The sequence below is a fragment of the Myodes glareolus genome, chromosome 11, assembly GCF_982192425.1.
Source record: "Myodes glareolus chromosome 11, mMyoGla1.1, whole genome shotgun sequence".
Lineage (NCBI taxonomy): Eukaryota > Metazoa > Chordata > Mammalia > Rodentia > Cricetidae > Myodes > Myodes glareolus.
The window spans coordinates 9287972-9293631 of record NC_142036.1 but is presented as its reverse complement, the minus strand read 5'-3'; positions in this window follow the sequence as shown (position 1 = coordinate 9293631).

Below are 5660 nucleotides of genomic sequence, written 5' to 3'. Positions count from 1 at the left end.
GTATAACACTCTACATTAAAGAAAAATAGTTACAATGGTTTGCTATCATCTATTTAGAACAATTCCAGAGCAATGTAAAAGGTCTAATAAATTTTACAAAGCACAAATTCAACAGTTGCCTTAATCTGCTAAAAAAAAAAAGCAAAAGCAAAAGCCATTTGGAAAAAAATAAAATTATCCTTGTTCTTCTTTGCTTAATCCTAAAATTATGTCTCACTGGTCACTAAACTTATTCTCCTTTGAATAAACAAATTGGGAAGGAATCATTAATTGTACTTTATTACTAAGATAAAGACTATAAGCTTATAACACAATTTAAAAGTGTGTGGAAATAAAAAAAAAATCATAATGAATTGTAAGTTTTTGAATTATATAAAAACTGAGAAAGTTTTCTATGTTTTGCCAATGTCATTGTAAAAATGCTCATCATAAATGGAACTGCAAAATTATTTTAGTCTTCTTAGTAGTACTTAGTAAACACAAATGGACTTTTATCAAAAATTAGGAAATTCTTTTGTAAAATTGCCCAAATTTTACAAAAAAATTAACCATTCTTATATTTTGTTTCAAGTAATAGTTTTATATTATACAAACAAATTTCAAATATGAGAATTACATTGCTGTAACATCTTTCTTAAGTCTCAAAGTCTTAGTTTAGATTAAAACTAAAATGTGTTTTACAAAAAATCCAAAGGTGTCATCTAGTGTAGAAGTTTATAATCTTAAAATGTTGCATAACAAGTTGCAAAGAAATATGTCTAAATGCAATGCACACATGTAAAGAAAATATGTCTGTTTTTAATATCTTCTGTTTTTGTCCCTTGAATTTGATGTTGGCAAATAGAAATTTACGCCCACTTTACAGTTTCTCATAGCTCAGCCATTCTGTGAAGTTGCCACTTTTCAATGTAGAGACTTCTGTGGTTGATTAAGCATTATAAATCCTAGACAACTTTCCTGAGAAATTAGGGTTTGGAGCAAAAATCTACCCAGTTTGTTTCTCTGGCCTTGTACACCCATTCTGCCCTGAGCAATCTTGCATGAAGGTTTGTGTCTGGGCTCACACTGAAGGCCCTTCACTGTGTAACTTGTACAGTAGTAAGTAGCAGTGTCCTCAGCTCTCAGACTGTTCATTTGCAGGTAGAGGGTATTTTTGGAATCATCTCTGGAGATGGTGAAGCGGCCCTTCACAGACGCACTGTACTCTGTTGTGTAACCATTAGCTTTGTTTCTAATAATGGCAACCCACTCCAGTCCCTTCCCTGGAGGCTGGCGAACCCAGTGCATATAATAATCACTGAAGGTGAATCCAGAGGCTACACAGGAGAGTTTCAGGGAACCATCAGGCTTCACCAAGCCTCCTCCAGACTCCACAAGCTGCACCTCACACTGGATACCTTCAATGATAGAGAATTACAGTGAGTAAAATGATACACACACCCACCATCCTTCTTTCTCATGCCCACAACTTCCTCATGTTCACACACACTCAGCATATCTTCTTTTCATAAATTACCTTTTAAAAGATTTACAAGGAAAATACAGTTTATCCACAACTTCATGGTCTTTGTTCAGCGTTGATCTCTGAATGGGAAGAAAGGGGAACTCAGGACTGGGCTCCTCTGCTAGGGTGACAGAGTCTGGACTGGGCTGTTTTTCATGAGGAGAGGGAAGCACAATTTGCATTTCTTCCTTCCTGCTATATAATCATATCTAGGGTAAAAGCAATAGAGGGTGCAGTTTTTAGTTTACTTCGCAAAAATAACTAGATGAGTTAGGTATCAGTAACAGTGTTACAATGTTGTATTTTATCTTTTGTAGTCGTACTAACTCTTTTAATTTTATGATTTATCCATGTCTAAAATTCTGTTTGGTTCACAAATATAATAAATATTATTTTGAATATTTGTAAAGAATTTATATAAAACTGAATTAATGTTGAATAGAATTATGAAAATCTAGAACCTTCTTTAAAATCTTAGATCTGGAGTGTAGAATGCACAAATTTCTAAACTTGATCCTGTCTGCGAACAAAGATACATTAAAGAAATATGCTTGCTTTCCAGAATTAGTCTTTGATATGTGACAAAGCATACTGAAAGCCCATTTTACACTTCTTTGAATTTTTTAATATTTTGGTGTTATTTATTCACCACACCTAGGAACTATCTAACCTTTAATATTAAGATCCTTTAAGAGATGAAGTTTTCACATCTGGGACAATCAGCAAGTCTCCTGTCTGGTTTCTAAGCCAAACCCAAATGTCCTTCCATTTACCTTCACTTTTTGAATATACGACACTCTATTGTGTTTGGTCAATACGCCACAAAAAGAGGAATCTTGAAATCAGGACATACTACATGAGCAAAGAATGTTTGAATTATTATTTTCAATTGTTGAATTTATTGTCTTTGAAAGAAAACAACTTCATGTGACTTTTGGATCCTATGGATTTTGACACTACGATTTCTGTTGTTTTCCATGAAAGTAAGTAAGGCCAAAAGAAATAATTACAGGTCCCTAACCCTTTTTCTTTGGAAACTTCAGCAAAAAACAAGACAAGTAAAAAGTATGTCTGGCTGGTTTCTTGCATTTAAAGGCAAAACATGATAAGGAGAGAAAAACAAACAAACAATAAGTCCTTACTGTCCACTTACTATAACTGCTACTTGGATTTCTGTAATTAATAAGCTGTTAATACAATGTGTTAACTTTAATAACCCTTCAGTAGGTTTACTAGTAGTGGTGTAATTGAATATCTTGTTCTATTTATAATTTTTAAGAACTTCTGAACTGAGTTCTACAGTTTCTGTACCAATTCACCTTTCTATCAGAGACTGTAAACATTAATTTTTTGTATCTTCACTATCATTTTCATTTATTTTCTTGATGAAACACATTCTGCTTTGAGTGAAATAAATTAAAGACACACTTGGTATTTTTTGCTCTCTGATGTCTAAAGTTATTGACGATTGTTTTATACATGTATTGGCCATTAATATTTCTTAATCAGAGAATCATCTGTGATTAATTGTTCAATATGTTGTTTTTTTGTTTTTATGGGCTAATGCTTATCCATCAAACATACATATGACAAATATTTTCTCCTGTTTTCTGGCAAACATTTAAAAATATCCAATACCATTACTCATGAGGTAATGTCAAATCAACCAAGTAAGAATGAATAATCTTTATAAAATAAACGACAGCAAATTTTACCAATATGTATAAAGTGGAATACCTCACGCAAATACATGTGAAATGAGTGTGATGACTTCTCAAAGAACAAAAATTTAAATTGCAAATTAGAAATGTGTTCACAATAATTATGAAATAAATCAACCAGGATCTTTCTGAACTAATGACTGGAAAATAGACATAATGTAATTATATACAGTTCTATTGCATTTGCTAGTGAAAGAAAGTGAAATCAATTCATAGGATACTTGGTAGATTTACAATACATTTTAATTGATGTATTTCAGGCTACAAAAGACTAATTTAACATGTTCTCAATCATATGAGGATATTATTTTTAAATTTTCAAATGCATGGTTTTAAATTAGTATGATTACATGTACCTATATAACTCAAAAACCAATTATAACTGTTTTGCCCATCATAAATTTTGAATAGTTTTGTTAAATATTTTGGAAATTACATACATATGTAATATATTTTAATGATACCCAACTTCCACAATCACACCAGACACTTTACAAAACCATAAGTAATTGTCCCTCACAAGTTCATTCCCTCTTCTCAATTAACTTAAATTCCAGTACACAGTACAACTAATGCTATAATGTGCACCTGTGCGTAGGACCATTCTCGAGGAAAATGGACAAATTTTCAGATTGCATATCCACAAAGAAGAGTGATTCTCCCTCTGTCGCAATCATCTACCAGCAGGTTCCACCCAGGGAAAACGACTCAGGAACATTTCTGCAACCCATGCTGGAACATTGACTACCTTCATTTTCTGTAGTTTATGTGCAATATTCCAGTTCCTCTGAAATCAAAAGTTAAATGGTCATGTAAACATCAGTAATGTTAGCATTCCTTCCCATCCCATGGCTCTTAATTCCTTCCATTCACTCTTCTATAATATTCTTTAAGCCTTTGGATATAAAGTTTATAAAGCTGAATTATGTATCTACTTCATAGTGAGCGGTAACTATAGTTAGTGGAGGATGAAGATAAACTTTTTAATAGTAGTACACGACTCATTCTGACTAATGCACAGAAGAGATACAGCCTCCCAGAGAGGAACATTTACCAGTGTACATAAACTTTTGCCTCTAAAATCCAAACATGCTACCACCCACAAGCATCTAAGGTCCCAGGTTTCACTTTGATCAATATAAATAAAGACAAAAGACTGCAAGACTAGTCACCTGGGGAAACTGGTATACAGCAGAGATATTTCAAGAATCATTTCTTATGTATACCCATGATGTTTTTTCTAATAGTCATTACCTAGGGTCCTGTTGCACACCTAGATCTAAACTGAAAGGAACTTAATGCAGATATAATCTACCCTAGCATCCAGATATGTCCTAGAGAAGCATTATCTTTAATTAGGGAAAGAGCCCAATGGATGGTTATGAATCAAAATTGCCTCCATTTGTTGTGGCAATGGAGTCACATTGGAAGTCAGTCATCAAAAACAGACATTTACAGTTGTGGTTTCCCAGAAATTCTAAACATCAATTATGCTACATACTTTTCTGACATTCCAGGTCTTTAAACTACTTATCCTATAGTCAGATTAGTGGCAGTCTTTCTTTAGCTATATTCTACTTTGTATATTTTATTTTTAAGGAGGTTGATAGCAAATCCTTCGTAACATCAATTTTACTGTTTTAGGTTTCTCCTGCATCACTGCTGGGTGCCCAGGCTGGCATATTCCCATTATGTGCATGAGTTATGAGTTAATACAGTAACTAATTAATGGCAAGAAGAACTGAATTGTTTTTGTTAACAATTTGCTGTGTGGCATGAGGCCTGTCCTTAGGTGTGGTATGTGTACCACAGAGACTGTATTTGAAGAATTAAGATTTCCTTTAGTAGTTGTAACGTGAACACAGCGTTCTCATTAAGGGTGGGGTCTTGTGGTTTTTTTCCCCTTAGGACTAAGTCCTTGCATAGCTTGTTCTTTTGCCAGCCTTGTTCCTTCTGTCACATTCTCTGTGAGTTCAAATATGTCAGTCCTATTGATTCTGAAAAATAGCACAATTTTTGTGGTGATTTCCTTCCCCCAGAGACTCTCATAATCTTTCTCATCACTTTCTGCAGTGATCCTTGTGTCCAAATGGGAGGGATTTGATGAAGACTCCCCCATTTAGGACTGAGAAATAGAGAACTGTGGAATGTTATTCACTAAGTGCAATATTGATAACACCTATTTCAAGGGTTAAGTTACTTCATGGAAGATGAGATGGATAGGTTTTAAAAAGCAGGAATATAGAGAACAGTGCCATGAAATGCTGGTTTTTATGTGACAAGGCCATCACAAGCATGAACATAAAGGGACTTTGAAGACCTTCCCTCGCCGTTGCATCTGGGTTGCATAAAATAACTTGCTCAACATGACCCGGGAGCAAGCCAGTCAGCAGCTCTTATTCTAGCAGTTATCACCAAAGAAATTATATACAGGT